This window comes from Protopterus annectens, chromosome 7.part0 (assembly GCF_019279795.1).
Source record: "Protopterus annectens isolate FY-2018-M chromosome 7.part0, PAN1.0, whole genome shotgun sequence".
Taxonomy (NCBI): Eukaryota; Metazoa; Chordata; order Ceratodontiformes; family Protopteridae; genus Protopterus; species Protopterus annectens.
In genome coordinates, this window is record NC_056739.1 from 298,246,710 (window position 1) to 298,266,226 (window position 19,517).

At 42.3% G+C, this 19,517-nt stretch overlaps 1 protein-coding gene across 5 annotated transcripts in view; it reads right to left on the reverse strand.

The window, feature by feature from the left end:
• The window catches only part of LEMD1 (LEM domain containing 1), a 372,161-nt gene that overhangs the window by 203,891 nt on the left and 148,753 nt on the right, over positions 1-19,517 (reverse strand). The window lies entirely within an intron of this gene.

Below are 19,517 nucleotides of genomic sequence, written 5' to 3' on the forward strand. Positions count from 1 at the left end.
CACAGAATACCCCAGGCATCTTAGCACTGCTATCACATAGTGTAGATGAAGAAGCTCTTCTTTTCCTTGAGCCAGAATCAGACAATCGTCCAAATAAGGATAGATCTGTATTCCTCTTAGTCTGAAGAAAGCTATCACTGGAGCCAGAACCGAATACTCTGCGCAGTAGATAAGCCAAAGGGCAATGCAGAGAACTGATAATGAGAAGTCCCAGCCCGGAAACGTAGATACTTCCTGCAACTTAGCCTGATAGGAACATGAAGGTAAGCCTCCTTAAGATCCAGAGTCACCATCCAATGATCTTTGCCCAGCAGAGGTAAAAGTTGTTGTAACGTCAACATTTTGAACTTGGGAATGTCCAGATAAGTGTTGAGGATAGATAAATCCAAAATTGGTCTCCACGTGTTCCCCTTCTTTGGTACTAGGAACAGGCGAGAATAAAATCCTAGGCCCACTTCTGACAGAGGGACCGGCTGAATGGCTCCTATTTGGAGCAGCAGAGAAATCTGTTTGTGAGCCTCTATTCTTTGCTGAGGAGGAACGTCTGGCATGCCTTTGAAAGGAGGCAAGGTATGGAAATAAAACCTGTAACCTTGGTGTATGATATCCAATACCCATCTGTCTTGGGTAATTAAACTCCAATTTTCTTTGAAAAGTGCCAACCTTCCTCCCAAAGGTGCTGCCAGTCGAGAAGACTCTGGCAGCTGAAAAGGTAGGTCATTGGGTCTGTTAGGACTGACCCCTGCCCTCACCCGAAGACTGTGCAGGTGAACTCCCTGTTCTAGGCCTGAAAGAGCCCTGAGCTCTGCCCCTACCCTGGGAATCATAAGAAGGATACGTCCACCCCTTAGTAGGCCAATTTCTGCTAAACTTCGGAGGCTGAACCTGCAAAAAATCTTTAACAGTCTGCATAGACTTAGCCTTGTCTTCCATTTTCTTTAAGACTGCCTCAACAGGTGAACCAAATAACACATCAGATTGTAAAGGAGCATCCAAAATCCTTGTCTTAACATGGTCAGATAAATTCTGATCCCTCAGCCAGGCATGCCTGCTCATGGAATGGAGGGTCTCTGAAAAAGAAAAATCCTCAGGAGGAGAAGCAGCATCAGAATCAGAATAAGGAGAATACTCCTGCAAGTCTTCAGCCGAAGACTCTGAAACATCTGAAGCCTGCTCAAAACTCCCCAACTCAGGTTCCACCCTAGGCCTCTTATCAGGAGGGGGCAAAGAACCTCTAATTAAGGTAATCAAATCTTCTGCCATTTTAAGCATATGCTTCTTGGGCACAGATCCTGAAGAACTAGGAGTGACACCAACTGAAGCTAAACCTGGCCTGCCTCTGGGAGAAGCCTTGGAAACAGAAGGCCTAACCACCCTAGGAGGGAGTACAGTAACCTGAGAAGCCCCTTCAGCCTGACTTGCCTCCTGAGAGGCCACATCCTGCAACAACAAGGTCTCCCCCTGGGCCTCCAGTGAACCCTCCGGTGGAACCACCGCTCCACAGATACCTCTAAAGAACCTACCCTGGGCTTAGCTGCTTTATCCTTGCGCTTCTTTGAAGAAGCAGCATCCGGCATAGTGTAATTGCACCGCTTCCCAAAGACTAACCTGGCACAATCTAACCTTCTCTTAATAGTTGAATCTAGCACAAAAGCGACACCCAACAACGTCGTGCTCAGGCCTAAACAAGGAATACACAAGGTATGATAATCTCTATATCTGTTTCCCACAAGAAATACAGTTATTCCCTTTTCTGACATCCGGTAAACCACTGAGGCAAAAAAAGCAAAATATTCTAGCGAAGCCAACTTTGACTCTGTCTGAAACTCGAACTCGAAAAATTTCCATCGGACCATGAAAAGACTGAGGATATGCGCATTTGTACCCTGACGTCCTGATGTCAGTCTAATGCGCCTTGACCGGCGTCATGATATTCGACTGAGGACTACCCAAGTGTAAGGACTGCAGCAATGTGAGATGAAGAACATCGTGGTGTTCCAGCACTGATGTTCCAACTTTCTTGCTTGATGTTACATCTCTACTTCGTTGATGTCCTTCCAGCTGCCATCTGCATAGTTTTTACAGACTCTCAATAACATACTCCTTTACATGGATGCCTTTTTAATTTGTTTGAGGAATGGACTAAACTTCAGTTAAAGAAAAGACTGCATTTCTTTCGTTAGCATCACTTACAGCATTTATAACTTTGCTTATATTTACAATCATAACTTGAGTTATTGTAACTCTTTGTAACCTGCAGCATATAAACTATTGTAAGCGGTTGACTCCTAAAACCGCTAACACAGGATGCATTAACCAATTTAGCAATTTGGTCCCAGATGATTACCATCCTCTGAATAGGTCCTATCAATTATGGGCAGGATCAGCTTTTGTTTTTGTCTATTATTAACACTGGGTTATTTGAAACCACACATACAAACTGTGGTGCCACTTCAACATTTTGAAATTTGAAGGCAATTTACACATTTTGTTTACTTTATAAATTTAGATACATTAGTACTAAATTGTAATCTATCAAAGATATTTGTAATGACTTACTAAATATTAGGATTTTATTATGCTTGTAAATGTACAATCTGAGATATCTTGTCCTACTATTTTTATACCAAGCTCTTTTAAATCTGCATTTGGCATTTTTAATATTAAAGTGGAATTTTTGTTTTGGTATTGTTGTCCTATCATAGTACAAGTGGATGGTATTTTTATCATTTGATCTGTATGAAGTATTGGCCTGTTACCAAAAATGGCAAGTATTTTAACCCATGGTTACTGTGTTTATACAAATAAAAACAGTATTGTTAGAAATCATACCCTTTTTTTCCCATTGAGTTTATTTTTGTGTTAGTCTACACACTGACATTTTTGCATGAGGTCTTCCCTTGTTACAACAGGTTACATTTTTAGGGGGTAATGTACAGCATCTAATAGAGATAGAGCTGTTTATTGTAATGTTTATGTCAGTCTTCGATTGTTTCTCTTATGTATGCCTGACCTTGTTTAGCTAACCATGCTGTTATATTTGTGTTAAATGTTATCCTCCCAAAGGTACATGATGTATGCTTTTTACAACTGAAATTGTCTTGTGTTCCATTTTGTGTAGCATTTTCCTAACCAAGCTTTATTCGTGAAATATTGTAATTCTCTGTTTTGATGTTCAGAAAGATGCGAATGACATGCAGATGTCTGTGTTGAATGGTGCATGCATTGTCTCGCAGTTGCATTTTTATCTATAGTCCTTGAAGCAGGTTTCAGACACTGAACATTCAGCTTGTCCAAGCTGTACCAGAATATATGTATGCTAGCAAACAGAAATACAAGTATTATATTACAGCAACAAATGTGTATATGTATCTAACTAGCAAATAGATATGTTTAAAAATGTATAAATGCATGTGCACATCTATCACTGTATACATCCCCTCTGTTTTATTTTAAATACAAACTGTCTACATTAGTATGTACTTTTTAGTCACGCTATACTGCTATTAACTAGAAACACATTGGGAAACAAAACCTTTAGTTTTCTTTTAATACAGCAAGTTAACACAGTTACATATTGGCAACACTGACGACAACCATTACTATTAGAATTGGATGAATCTGAATATGACTATACAGTGATTTCCTATACTGTAATTTATTGACAATACTTGAGGCTTTTATTGCAAAGGCATTGCAGTCTTTTTTGGAAAAAAAACATGTCACAAATGTCAAGCTTTGACTTATTATACATATAACACTTTAATGCAAAATTGCCTAGTTACATAGATAAACTATTTACAATATACTGCACAGAAAACACTTGCTTGTACAGATTGTATTAGTATACACATGGCCGTAATGTACACAGGCCAATTTACAAACTTCACATTAAACTGAAGCCTGCTACATACATTTTGCAGTACGGTTTATACAGTTAGTGTAAAAACGGATAAAGCTTTTGCTGTTGCCTATACTGTGAAAGTTATAGTAGGAAATGCTTTTACCTATTTTGAAAAGACGTTTACTGTTACTACCAGCTATTTGTACCCTCCCGTTTTGTAAAGGGACCTGTATAATTTATTTTAACTGTATACCATAGGCCATGTACTGACTGTACTCTATGTAGTATTTAATTGCAAACAGATTTGTACCCTCCCTTTTTGTAAAGGGACTTGCATTTTTATTTTAGCTGCATACTATAGCCTATGTACTGACTGTACTCTGTGTAGTATTTACTTGCAAACAGATTATGACATGTATGCACAATTGTGATGTTTTATTACAATTACTACACAGGATTTTTGTAGACCTTTGTGCTTTTTGCTTAATGCTGTACGTGATTACTTAAGGTTTTAGAAAAACATAAGCCATTTAGCCAGGCAACCAGTCTTGTTTCATTTGACCTTATAAATTTCAGCACTAGTAACATTTTATCTTGTACAACATTCCTTGTAACTATCCATTCCAGCCTGGAAAGATTTGGTTTCACATTACTTACTTTTTTTTCCTTTTTGTGCATTCCAGACGTTTAACCCATAACTCCTTTAGCACTTAATCGTACCTTCAGTCATTCGTTAATATACTTGCAACTTGATATTAGAATGAAGTTGTAAAACTCTTAGAATTATAACAAACATTCGTAATTTGCTTAACTATGCATAATACTGCTTTTGAATACTGTTTTTGCTTGAGTCTTTGCTACTTTTAATGCTGTTATACAACTACAAAATATGGTTAAGAAGCAAGAGAGATATTGACTTAACTAACATGCTTAAAAGAAATATATTTACACTATCTACATTTGCTGAATAAGAAGAGCTAGACAACTGACCATCTACACGAGTCCCTATAAACTGCAAGACTTGAACTGGTTGACGTTGTGACTTAGCCAGATTGACAGTAATTCCCAGACAGTGATAGTGGTAGCAAGTAATTCCATGGCTCTTTCCAGAACATGCCTGGTAGGTGCAGTAAGCAGCCAGTTGCCTATGTAAGGAAATGCTCTGAATCCAGGCAGTCTTAGATGAGCTACCACTGCCATGCATTTGGTGAACACTCTGGGGGCTGTGGTGAGACTAAAGGGCAGGGCTCTGAATTGGTAATGATCAGCTCGCAGCCAGAAGTGTAGGTATCTTCGAGAGCACCTTTTCATTTTGATGTGATAATACGAGTCGAAGATCAATAGGGCATATCCAGTCATCCTTCCGTAGTAGGCAGAATGGACTGAATCGTGCCCATCCAGAACTTAGAATTCTTTACAAACTGGTTCAGATAACCAAGATTCAAAATGGGTCTCCACTCCCCTGTTTTCAATGGCACTAAAAATAACCTTGATTAAATCCCAGATCCTCTCTGATCTGGGGGGACCTCTTGGATGACTCTTGTCCAGCAGCTTTTCAATCTCTCGAGCTGCTAACTCCCCATGGGGTAGAACGTCAAGAAGACATTTCCTTCTCCTTTGGGGAACTTGTAAGGGAAATAAATATCCTCTGGATATGATCCTTTGCACCCATAAATCTTTTGTGATGGCTATCCACACTTTTAGGTACAAAAACAAGAGGTTCCCCGACTGTCTTCAGAGAGGAACAGTCAGGCAACCTTTCAAGATGCTGAAAGGATCCATCAGAGAAGGAATCTTGAGGCCCTTGATTCAGAGTACGCCCTCAGATGCACTGGCAGTGCTGCCTTCCATTGCAACTATTCCTCCCTCTGTCTGTGGGAGAAGTCTCCAGGTACTCTTGGAAAGGCCCTGGAGATTTCCGGAACCACAACCTTTCACCATGTTAAGGGTCTCTGCAGGGTAGCAAGTCAGATTCCCATGGCAGACCAGGTCTTTCAATCTTTAATCACCGCATTAAAGCGTCTGTTGGCTCAAAGATCATCCAAAGGAAGCGCTGATGACACCTTGAAAGGCTCTGCAAAAATTGCACACCTGCATCCAGGCATGTCTCCTAATGGCTATGTCTGAACCGGACACCCATGAGGAACCTTCAGCTGCATGCAAGATTAACCTCACTGACACATTAGTAATGTATTGCAGGGTGGCCAGTTGTGTAGAAAAGGACTTTCTCTGCTATGGACCCAGGGGTGGAGTAAGAGTTCCTACACTAAGTCCCTCTGTAACTTAATGAAATGTGCCAGGTAATTCAGCAACTATAAAGCAAAATGCTCTGAAGTATACACTTGCTTCCCAAACCTCTCAATACCGTAGATTCCCTATTAGGGGGGCTGGACAGTGGAGCTCTGTTCAGCTAGCTCCTTTTTAGTAGCTGCTGCACCAACCATAGCACCTACATGAATTCCCTTGGTCCAGTACTGTGTCAGAAGCGCCGAAATTCTCCAGACGTTTGGGGATCAGTTCCATGCAGTCTGGCTCCTTCCATGCTCTGCGGGAGACCAGGTCTATAAGCTCATCCATAGGTGGGGGCAACAAGATGTAGATGGTCCAGACCCGAAGGCTTCTAAGAACACAAATTCTTCCTGGGAAGGGTTTTGGGGGAAGACCAACCACCTTTCTGGCTCTCCAAGATGTCTCCAAACAAGATGTCCTCCGGTGGAGATCTAGGGGACCCTTCCTCTTGGTCAGAAATTGGTGTCTTCTGTGAGGGATTCCTGCAGGGAATCAAAGTGCCTCCTCTTGCAGGACCTATTCGAAAGAGGCTCTTCAGTAGGGTGCTCTGGAGAGGTGTCAGAAGTGGGGAGTTCCCTGACAGAAACTGCTTGGAAGCACATCTGGGCTGGCTGTCCCTGAGGTGCAAGTAGAATAGACTCAGACACAAGATCTGAAGATGGAACAGGGAATGGATCTGATGGCACAAGAGTTGAAACTGCTCTGGGGTGAAAGAAAACCCTCCACCACCCTGAAGGCAGAAGGACCAGGGGAAGCAGAAGACAATCTGACCAGAGAAGACACTCCTGGAGTAGACAATCTAAGGCCCTCCCTGACTCATGGTTTTGAAGGAGGAGTCAGAGCACAGCTGTCAAGTGCCAAAACCCCCAGAGGTGAAGTGACGGCTCTAAAAGCTTCGGAGTCTAAGCCAATCCCTCTGATCTGACAATGCACTGGCTCTGAGAAACATCATGCTCCAAAGATGTAGGAGGTGACTGGATCAATAAAATTGCCGGAGTGGAAAACAGAAGAATCTTCTGATCAGATGATTTAACTCTCAGGGATCACAGATCGAAGGGCTCCAAAATGGCAGGCTGGACTGGAGAAGGAGCGGTATCAGGCTGAAAAGGAGATCTGAGGCATGACTGAGCGGACAAGACCCCCATCTGGATCAGTGTTCTGAGGAATTTTATCAATGGAAGTGCAGACGTTGACTACACAGAGTGTTTTCAGTGCTCCTTGGGCTCCTTTGATTTGTGAGGGGAGGTTTGATCCTCTGAAGAAGTACCAGCTGAAAGAGCAAAAGCCAGGAGGAGACCTTAAGTTTTTTTTTTCCTGTCGCTAATGGTCCTGGCATTAAAGGCTGCACAAATGGAGCAGGTGGTGTCCCAGTGTGCTAGGCCCAGACAATAAACACACTCACTGTGGGCAGAGTTGGGGATCTTATGCCCCCAGGAAGTCCACTTTTTGAACCCAGTAGGCCTATCAGGAAGTTTTTTCTTTTTTTTTTTGGTAAGTTAAGTTATACAGTCATACAGATGTACTGTATAGTTGGAAAAAAGGAAATTTTAATACCAACAATGGTATGACAGAAAATACCTCAAAGTAAGAGGCAGAAAAGTAAACCACCAAGATGAAAAAATATTTCCACAAGCAAGACCCAATGGATATAACAGCATTCAGAGATTAGAAAAGTCTGATAGGATCAAAACCCAATCAGCTAAGCAACTACTACTACAATGAAAACATAATTTTAAACTAGGTACTAACTTTTTTTGTTAAACTATAGAAAAGATACCTGAAGAAATAAAGGTAAAAATGTGGACAAAAGCTGTCAAGAATCACCACTTAACTGAGAGTTGATCCCGGAGGAATGTCTCATTTAGCATAGTAAACAAGCTCTAGAAAGGCAGTAGTGTTGGTAGTGCATTATGGGAGATGGAGAAACTTGAGTCTTGGGGCCAAAGTCTATATTGCCAGTTCTGGGTCAGTTCATGTCTGATGTACCAAACTGTTGAAATAAACAGGAAAGTCAACACTGAATCTTAAAATTATCCTCAAGAAAAATGCTTGCTCCAGGAACCTGAACAATTTCTGCAAGCGAGGAACATTCTTGAAATCAGAGTAACAAGATGAAGCTGGCAGGCCACAGGTCTCAATGGCAAAGTTAGATGGTTCATCGTACGAAGTGGGTAAGCTAATAGCAGTGACCATTAGACATGAATAGACAAAACACAAGAGGCACACTAATGAAGCCTCATACTGGTTTGTTTTTCAGCTGTAGTGTCCGATTTGTATACTAGATGTTGGGGTACAGAGACTTTAGGAAGAAGAATGACAAATTAAAGGCTTGGTTAAGGGAGAATTCAACATTAAGGAAGGATTACTTCACCTATCCTGGTGAAGAAACAAAGCAGTGTTCTCTGCACATTAAGGCCTGCAGTTCAGAAATTCTCCTAGAACAGGTTCCTTGACATGAACCAGAACGTAGGAGAACCAGCTAGTTCAAACTGTACCATGATTAGTTCTACTCGTATATAGCCTTGGTCTAAAATGAAGGGAGCTTTTAATGAACTGTAACAAAAGCATAAAATACATGGATAGAGCCAGGTTTAGAAAGGATAAATAGCAACAGCATTCACTTTTTACAGGTGTACAAGCAAAGTCAAATTTATGTAGAAGTGACCATATTACAAGACAATTACACCATAATATTACTTGAGCCATGGTTCCTGGACTGGCATCAGATGGAGAATCATTTCTCTTTAGGTAAGCAAGATTTTCTAGAGTTGGTTTCTAGTCTCCCTCAATTTTTATCATGTCCCCCAAGTACGTGTGTCCACCTAGAATCAATGTGTAACCATCCAAGCTGTCAGAGTGGCCTGTATGGAGTGCAAGAGGGACTCCTGGTTCTGAATCACCATGTCTGCACACTGAAGCAGTGTGGACTACTCAGAAGGGGCAACTACTGCTACCTGTCAAAAAGGTGCATCAGAACCACTTTAGGCTTTGCTTCCTTTATTCAGAGTAAAACCCTGGGGATGAAATTTTTAAGTTATGTACTTGCATAACTTGGAATCTGTGTTGTCCAGTCTCATTCTGATTCACGCATGGTCATGGATCTGATCCCTGGATCCGGCTCTGCCACCTTCTCCAGACTTTTGCTCCCAGGCTTGAGCTCCTCCCTCTACTCACAATCCTTTGTAGTAAGCACAGCTACCTCAGATCAAGCCCATTAGCCATAAGGAAAAGGAGAAACAACCACCCAGATGCTCAATAATGAGCAAAGGTTCCCGATAGTGCTTCTTAGATCCTCCAGAAAACATTTTTCTAGCTAGGGGGATGGATGAGAGGGAAGGAGAAACATAATGAGAATGGACAACACAGATGCCAAGTTATGGTAAGTACACAACTTAAAAATCTGTTTATGTCCCTCTCATTCTGATTCACTTATGGGTCAGATTCCCAGCTACATTTTCTCTTGGGTGGCCTCAAGGAAGGCTACACCAGAGCACTGTCAAGCCAAAAGAAGCTCTGCTTCTGGAGACAATGTCACAAATGTAAGGGGATTTAAACCAAGGGGCTGCTGCACAGATGTCATCTATTGAAATTCTGGATGAAAGGCAGAAGATGGAGCTACAGATCTAGTTGAATGTGCTTTAGGGGGGAGTAGTTAGCTTCAAATTTTTATCATATAGTAAAGAAATGCAATTAGTAATCCACTTTGCAAAGAGTTATTTTTCATTACTGCATGCCCCAGGTGATTAAGCGAAAAGGAAGCAAATAACTGATCTGACTTCCTGAGCGGTTTAGTCCTGCGAAGATAGTAATGTAGTTGTCTATGAACATCCAATAAATGCAACATGTACTCCCCTTTACTGGAATAATTGGGAATGAAAACTGGTAATTGTATGGTCTGATTAATGTTTGACTCTGTAGCCACTTTAGGTATAAAAGGATGGACTGGCACGGATGGAAACTGTTTTTCTGGAAAATAAATGTGAGGTGGTCAAGAAGAAAGGGCTTGTAATTCAAAAAATTCTTTTTGCTGAGGTGATGGCAATTAGAAAAATAGTTTTCCAAGACAAAACATTTATGACACAATCGCTAGCTGGTTCGAAAAGCTTCTGAGTTAGGCCTTGGAGAATCGGGGAAAGATCCCAAGGAGGAGGGGGGTCTTTGATAGGAGATCTGAGAAAGAAAACCCCTTTCGTGAAAGCTCTACATAACTTTGAAGAGGTTACAGATTCTGCAGATGGGTCATAGTGGAAATTGGATATGGCTGCCAGTTGAAGCTTGATCATGGCAAAGCTGGAGCCCTCTGAACTGGGAAGCAAGAAAGGCGAGGATGTTCGAACAGAAGCCGAATAAGATCAGTGTTCTTTAGCAGCCCAAATAGAAAATCTGTTCCACTTGCTTTTGTATACTTTTTTGGTGGAGGCCTTTTGAGAAACTAAAGCAATACTCTTTACTGGAGAAGAAAGCCTGGACCCCTTGACAATCATTACAACTGGAGAAACCAAGCAGTTAGCTTGAGAGTGGGCAGATCTTGACGGAATCCCAAGGATGGATGGGTTAGAAGATCCTGGTTGGGCTCCAGTATCCAGGGAGGACACTTCAGATGAAACCAGAAGGGGAACCAAATCTGGATGAGGCTAATAAGAGGCAATGACTATTACAGTGCTCTTCAACCACTGGGCTTTCAGAAGCAATTTTGGGATCAATGGTGGTGGTGGTGGGGGGTGTAAGCATAATGGAGACCGGAGGGTCTATCGTGGACTACAGAATCCTTCAGGGACTCACCAGGTGGGGTGGGATCAGCGAGAAGTACTTGCTGCACTTGCAGTTGTGGTGGAAGCAAAGGGAATGCAGCAAGCAAGACCCCAATGGCCAAAAATCTGATTTGCCACTGTTTAGTGGGACCACTTGTGGAGCATCAGAATGGACCTGCTGAGTTTGTCCACCAGCACATTAGTTTTCCTTGGTATGAGAATTGTAATGAGAAAGCAGTGTGAAGAGATTGCCCATTCTCAAACTCTCATGGCATCTCTGCAAAGGGGGCAAGAACGGGTTCCTCCTTGTTTGTTGATGTACCAGACAACTGGCATGCAGTCTGTGTGGATTGCAATAGTCCCCCAGAGGGAAAATGTCCTGAAAGGCTTGCAAGGAGAGAAGGAATGCTCATCTCTAGGACACAGATATGCAGTCTGGCCTCTAAGTGTCCATGTGCCTTGGACACTCTTCCCTTTGAAATGCCCCCCAACCCAGCTGGGAAGTGTCTGTGGTCACTGTGGCTGTGGGCAAGGGAAGAATGAATGCTCTGCCAAATGGCAGGTCAGAATGTATCCACCATTCTAGGTGGGTTCTGCAAACTTTTGTCAACTTGATAGAAACAGACACTGCTGAAGTCTAGACCACTGTACAGCCAAGGTCCACTGCAGAAAACTCATAGAACCTTCCCAGATGAACTAACATTATGGCAGCCACCACAGATCCAAGAGCTCGAAGAATAAGCCTAGCAGAGGGAGAAGGAAGATCTAGTAAAGTCTGGATTCTGTTTCTCAAGGTGACTACCCGATGTAGAGGCAACGATGCTATTTGGGTAACCGTGTTCAGCTGAGCCTCTATAAAACTCCCAAGGATTGAACTGGTATTGGCTGTGACTTGTCCTGATTTATTATGATACCTAGGACATCTGAGATCTGCAACAGGTAATCTCTGGCATGAGATAATTGATGCCTATTTGGGCAGTTAGGAGACTGTCATCTAGATATGGGAACACCCAAAAACCCAGCAGTCTGACATGAGCTGCAACCACTACCGTACATTTGGTAAACAACCTGGGGGCTGAGGTGACAGAAAACACACCAAACAAGAAATCACCGATTCCAAAAACATCCAAGATATGATATAAGTTGTATTCATTTCATAGATAATTAATGTGCTTGGGCATTAAGAAAATGTAATTGCAGGTTAATTGATTGTGATAAATTAAATGATGTCATTATATATTGAGGATGTAATACATTTGAAATTGTTCCACTGAAGGCGAATTGCCGAGTTACCAGAACGTATGGATTATTAAATGGAATTTCATACATCCTGAATTTGATTATTTTCCTTCCTTTTGCCTTGTTTTCTTGGAGGCTGTGGTGATAGGAAGGGCAGGGCTCTGAATTAGAAATGAATGGCTCCTAGCTTGAAGCGCAAATGACTTCTGGAGTGCTGTATTTTTGTGAGATATTTTATGTGATAGAATGGGTCCTTCAAGTCCCCAGAGCACATCCAATAGTCCTCTTCCTTAACAATGGAAGGATGGACTGTACCCATAACCATCCAAAACTTCCCTTTCTTTACATAGAGGTTTAGTTTATTTAGCTCCAAGACTGGACTCAAGTCCCTGGTTTTCTTTGGCACTAAAAAGAAGCAGGTGTAACTTTTGGATCCCCTCTGTTCGGCTGGGACCTCTTGGATGACTTTTTTGCAGTAACTTGTGAATTTCTAAGACTGCCAACTCCCTCTGACTAGGTGGAATGTCAGGGAGAGCTTTCCGCGTTCTTGGGGGTGAAAAGGTAAGGGAATGTAAGTCTCTGGATATAACGGTTTGCACCCAAATACTTTAATTGGGCCGAGGTGTTTCAGTGCAGAGAAAAATGCCCCCTGCCCCCCGCCCCAGCCGACTGCCTCCAGGGCAGAGCAGGTGGGCAACGCTTCAGGAGCACTGATAGGGATCATCAGAAAAGGGTTCCTTGAAGCCGAGTTTGCGGACCCCCCCCCCAGTCTCTGAGGTGGTGCCACTCATTAAAGCCCACTTCTGTGTCTCTGGAGAGGAGCTCTCTGCAATGGTCAGGAAATGACCCTTGAGACTTACAGAACCAAATTTTTTGGCCCCTCTCCGATTCCAGGAGTAGGTCCATTGTGGGGTGGAAAACATGATCCCTACAGTAGACAAGGTCTTGCCCGCTTTCTCGCTGCAGGTCAGGGTATCATTAACTGATGGTCCAAATAAGAAGAAACCATCAAAGAGCATTGACGAAAGATGCCTTAAAGGGCTCCGTGAAGTCACAAAGCCTCAACCAGACAGGTCTGCGTACAGTGATGCTAATGCCGGCTACCCGTGAGGTACACTCCGCTGAGTGAGAAATGAACCTCATGGACCAATTGGCAAGGGAAGAAAGAGAGTGGCCAGCTTCGAAGAAACCCTCCCAAATTCCTCTGTCAGCATGGGCCACCAATGATAGACCGCCTTGACCAGGTTTCACTGCAGGTGAGTAAAGTGTGCCAAGTAGTTACAGCATTCTCAGCATGAAGGTGGCTGAAGTGTAGAAGCGCTTGCTGGACCTTTCCATTGCTCTGGACACCCTGCTTAGCAGATTGACAGTACAGCTCTGCTCAGCTAGCGGAGCTAGTGACAGCTGCCACCACCATAGCATCAAATGGAATACCTTCGGACCAGAAAAAACAATCTGTAGGTGCCTAAAGGATCTTATCAGGTCATTTAGGCAAGGGCTCTAAATTCTCAAGTCTCCTTCCAGGCCCAGCATGCCACCAAATTGATGAGGGTGTCCGTTGGAGTGGGGTCACCCAAGGTGTAGATGGGCCAATCCCAAAGTTCACCAGAAACATAGAAACCTGAGAAGTAGGCTCTTGGGATGATCAGCCACCTCAGTTTCAGAATTTCCAAAATGTCTGCAAGAGACATCCTCAGGTGGGGGTTATGCGGATCCTTCTTCAATCAATGTCCATATCTTCGGTAAGAGACTCCATGGGAGTCTTAAGTGCCTCCTTTTACAAGTCCTCTTTCGAAGCACTTCCTCTGACATGTTCGGGGGGTATCCAAAGAGGTGGGGGCCACCTCTGGTGGACGATCCTGGATGCTCAAGACAGGCTGACCATGGACAGGAATGCTAGGTGCAGTTCCCAGATCCAATGAACAACAACTGAGCGGAAAAGTAGCCAAAAAGAGAGCGGATCTGACAGTAGAGAAAGGCTTTTCAATGACCTTGACAGCTGAGGGGCCAGGAAAACCCCTGCTCAACTCCATTGGGGCTGAAGCCCCTGAAGAGGACATGACAAAGGCCCCATTATCCATGGCTCTGAGATTGAATTGGACCAGTGCTATCGAGAGCTGAAGCACAGAGGGGGAACAACCTTGGAACCAACCTCAACATCCTGGATCAGAGACTCACTCTGATCTGAAGATCTCAAAGCAGAGGTGGTCAAGGAAGCAAAAGCCCTAGAATCTGATACGTATTCTATCGGATGGCTAAGGTCCTGGGGCTCCAAAAAGAGAGAGTTTACTTTGACTGGAATGCTCAGTGATCCAAGAGGGGACGAACCCGACAAAACCCTCATCTGTATTGCAGCCCTGATGATCTTCCTTACCATCCTGTCCACATCATACTCTGAAAGGCTTCTAGAGGATCTGAAAGAAACTACAAAGGATGGCACCAGTGCAGGGTGTGCAATATTTTTATAGGCACTGTGGGAGAGACTGATCAGATGAATGATTCTGGTGACCAGCTCCCAGTCCTCGGAACTGAAGTTCAGTCCTCTGAAGTTAAAGTAGAGGGTAGTGGAGTGTGCATCTTCTGATCAGACAACCTCAGATCCGAAGGACGAGTAAGATCCAAAGGGGTAGAGGTAGTCACTGATCTGGACAAAGCTGGATCCGAAAGAAGAGAGGACATCTTTGGCATAAGACCAGTTGGATCAGAGAGGGCTTTTAGATCTGTTGGAGCTGAGCCTGGCCTCTGAGCAGAAGAATCCAAAGATTTTACCACTTCAGTCAGAGATTCTGATGATGCCCTGGGGTGCTTATGAATGCACTCTTAGGGTCTGGAACATAACCTGAAGTAGCACGTTCAGGGGTGTGAGCCCCTGGAGAAAAGACAGGAAGGAGGCAGAATCCCTTTCAGTATCAGTTTGTTTTGCCTATCACCGATCACTCTGGGGTTGAACCCCTCACAAATGGCACAGACTAAGTGCAACGAACCTAGACAATAAACACACTTCATGTAAATCAGTGTGTGGAATTTTATGTCTACACTCCGGAACATCTCTTAAACCCTGTAGGCTTATCCATAACTACTAGAACCACAATAATTACTATGAGAACAGTTAATACTCAACCACTATAAAACTACACTATATGTAGGGTTGCCCCACTGCCAGCAAAAAGCTTTGCGGATGGGAGGAAAGAAAAAGGCAGTAGTTAAGCCAAAAAGTCACACTTATCTGACAAAGGAAATGGTGAACTAACTGCTTGAGCACTGGAGAGCATGTCTGGCGTGAATGGTGGCAAAGGAGATCGGAGGTAGCTGTACTTAGTACAAAGGATTGTGGGTAGAGGAAGGAGCTCGAGCCTGGAAGCTGGTTTGTAGGAGGAGGCAGAATCAGATCCAAGATCGGATCCACAACCCATGCATGAATCAGAACAATGACATCAGATGCATTAGTTTATGGACTTTAACATGTGCCCACGTGATCTGTAGATCATAGTGTAGTGTGTGTGCTATGTCTTTAAGAAGCATGCGAGGCTGTACGTGCATGTACATATTCCACACACGTGCAAACTCCTAGTGCCATTTTGAAAGAGCAGCCAGAGAGAAAGCATGATCACAGTTGTTAGCTTGTATATAAAAGTTACTTAAGTCAAGGTCAATAGTCAACAGTAATGTACTTCTATAAAATAAAGCTGCTTGAGCAGAACCCATGAAGGCTCTCTGTGTCCCAGACACGAAAGTGACGGTGTCAGAACCGGGATAGAAGAGAAGAATATTCTGAGCCATGAGATGCAGAGACTACAGTGGAGGTAAAACTAAGAGAAAAGTGCACAAAGAAAATCAAAAAAGTAATGAGAATAAACAAACTACTTATCCGATACGAAAGACAATAAAGGGGCATTACAAGGGCACACAATCACATCAGGGCAAGTGGAAAGCATGAAAAATTTGTTAACTAAAGAAAACATTTACAATAAAGGTATTCGATGAAATGATTAAAGCAAAACAAGTATGTTTAAAGCAAAAAATGAGCATGTTTAAAGCAAAACGAGTGTTCAAAGCAAAGTTGGGCATGTTTAGAGTAAAATGAGCACAAGTATATTGGGCGTGAAAAGGGCTTAAGCAAAACTAATAAAAGGAAAAGGGCACATTAAGCAAAATAAAGCAAGGCGACTGCATTTTGGCATAACTACGACTTCGTATTGTATCAAGGGCATAGAGTTATTCAAAGCATCTCAAAGTGTGTAAAAGTGCTTACAGCGTGTGGTTATTACTGTGCATGTATTTAAGATTGTGTGTGCAAAGTGCAACTATTTAATGTAATGCATTTAAGTTTCTTGTGCTGGGTGTGCATTTGCAAATTGCCATCATTAAAGAGTGCTTCGTGTACTATAAAGAGTTGCCTACTAAGGTACCGCCATTTTGGGGACATTTAGTGTGCTGTATGCACTTATTCGCAAACTGCAATTACTTTTGAAAAGTTATTGAGTTTAGGGCAACATATGTTAGATTTATTCACATTGTGCAGTTACTTTTGCTGTTTCTTACATTGATAAGAGGTGTTTTCTTGCAAAAGACATTACAAGAGTATTGCAGGGCTCGTGAGTTATTCAGTCGCATCGTAAACTTTTCGCAGGTTTCTTAAAAGGATGGTAAATTACTTTAGCAGATGATAAATTACTTTAGCATTTTCACCCTTACCACGACATTACAAAAGTACCAAAACGCCAGAGAAGTCTATTTCACAAAGTCCAGTTATTCGAAAGTACTACGTTTGTTTATTCTCAATTCCAAAAAGCCCAACAAAGGTATAGGTTGCGAGTACAAAGGCATTGGACAATTACAGGCATTAGTTCTGGCATATGTGGATGTGTCTATGTTTATGTTCATTTGCAAAACCCTTTGCTGGTATGGGTTATATGTGATCAGAATACTGCAGAAAACTAGAAAATATTTGAGCAAGAGTATACTTTTATACATGCAGCTTGTGCAGCTAGAGATGCACATACAAGGGCATTCATTTTGCTAAACCTAGCATGGTCGCAGGCCATAGAAAGAGAACGTTCATTTGTGTATGCACCAGCAGTATATGAAGGAGAAGGTGCGGACCACCATATTGTTGTACAAGTTGAATCAAGGGAAGACCCCAAGTGTTTGCATAAGTTCAGAGAAATGTGTAACCCAAGACCAATTTTACATTAAAGGGGCACTTGTTTTACACAAGATATCAGAAACCAGGAGAAACATTTGCAGCTTATATAACTAACTTGAGAAATGGAGCTAAAAACGTGTCGGTTTGGTGATTTAAAAGATGAGTTGATAAAGGACATGCTTGTATGTGGTATTAACAGTGCTGCTGTGAGAAAGATTTTACTTTACACAGTGATTTAATGTTGAGCAAGGCCTTAAAGATTTGTCAAATCCATGAGGTGACAGAAAAAACACAAGAGTATGCTTGCGAGTGATAACAGCACGGTTTCAGTTGACTCTAGAGCACACGTATATAGTACGCAACATGTGGCAAACAGCAGCAGGCCTAAGCACGCGAGGGCTACAGGGTTTCCAAAGAAGCCACAGGGTTTTCTAGAAAGTTCAAGAAAGGTGCACACTCCAGCTCAGTGCAGTACAAACATGAATCAGCAAAACCCAAATCTTAACAGTCGCAATTGTGGAGCGAATCATGAGGAGTCTAAAAAAAGAGAGAAGTGCTTCGCATTTGGTCAACAAAATGTCACAACGGTAAAAAAAATGGAATCATTTCCAAATGTTTTGCAAATCAAGTAAGCCTCACACAGTTATAAAGAAAGGTTGCAAAAAAAAAAAAGCAAGTTGATCAAGTAGAGCAGAGGCAGTCAGCTTTCAATGTAGGTGGTGCATCACTGCTTGGTTAAAGAGTTGATGCAGTGAACTTAAGTGAAGTATTTTGCAGTGTCCGGATTAATGGAAAATCCACAGAGCTCAAAGTAGACACTGGGTCAAAGTATAATGTTATATCAGCAGACACTTTTGCTAGAGTGAGAACTAAAGAACAGTTCAATGTAACTAGTGCGAGATTTGTTGCTTATGAAGGTGAAGAAATTCAAACCAAAGATTCAGTGATATTTTCATGTTATTGTTATTCTACACAGTCTGAAGACTACTGCAATTTTTCTTGGGTCTCAAAGATGGTTTAAGAACGAATCTGCTTTCTTTTGCTAAAGAAGTTAATCACAAATGCATTTTCAAGTTCTAATTTTTCAGAAGCCATTTTCTCAGAATATGCGGCGGTTTTTGACGACATGTTAGGCAAGCTTCCAGTTGTGTGTTTCATGAAGTTAGACCCAGAGGTCACTCTAGTAGACCAGCAAGAAGAGTTCCAACAGCTATGCAAGATAAAGTTAAAGCTCAGCTGGATAAAATGGTGCAGTGAGGTGTGATTTGTCTGGTCACAGAACCACCGGAATGGGTGTCGGCCATGGCAGCCACTCTCAAAAAAGGCTCATAGTATGTATTGACCCAAGAGATCTGAACAAAGCATTGAAGAGACCGTATCATCCAATGCACACAGTCGAACAAGTTGCAGCTCTAATACTGAATGTCACTGTATTTTCTGTTTTGGATGCAAAGAGTTAGTTTTGGCAAGTGATACTAGATCTCAAATCCTCATTTCCAACTACTTTTGGTACTCCGTTTGGAAGATGCAGATTCCTAAAGATGCCATTTGGAATAAATTCTGCAAGTGAAGTTTTTCAGCATGCAATGAAACAATTTTTTTTGGGTTATCACTGTGCCATAATAGTAGATCTATTAGTTGGAGACAATGGTGAAGCAGACCATGACAAACCTCAAGAAAGTTCTAGACAGCATGTGAAGTAAACCTGAAGCTTGATCCTCTGAAGGGCAAATTCAAACTTCCAGGTTGTGCATGTAGGACATTTGTTTACAAGTACTGGCTTGAGACCAGCTCCGACCAAACAAGCAGCTATTCTTGAAATGTCAGCACCAGATAACGTGCAAGCTTTACAGCATTTTCTAGGCATGGTTAACTATTTAGGCAAATTTATACCAGGACTTCAGTGAGTTGACCGCAACTTTAAAAGAGATCACATGCAAAAATGTTGCATGGTTGGAACACCACCAGAAAGCATTTGAAGACCTCAAGCAAAAAACTGCCACCCCACCTACATTAAGATACTATGATGAGACTCTTTCCTGTGATTCTTCAAAATTTGGTCTAGGTGCAGTTATACTTCAAGAGGGCAGACCAGTAGCCTATGCATCTAGAACACTAACCCAAACGGAGATGCAGTCTGCTCAAACTGAGAAGAAACTTTTGGCAATAGTATTTGCATGTTCCAAGTTTCCAGATTATATTTATGGTTGAGCTATTCAGATTGAAACTGATCAACCTCTAGTTACTA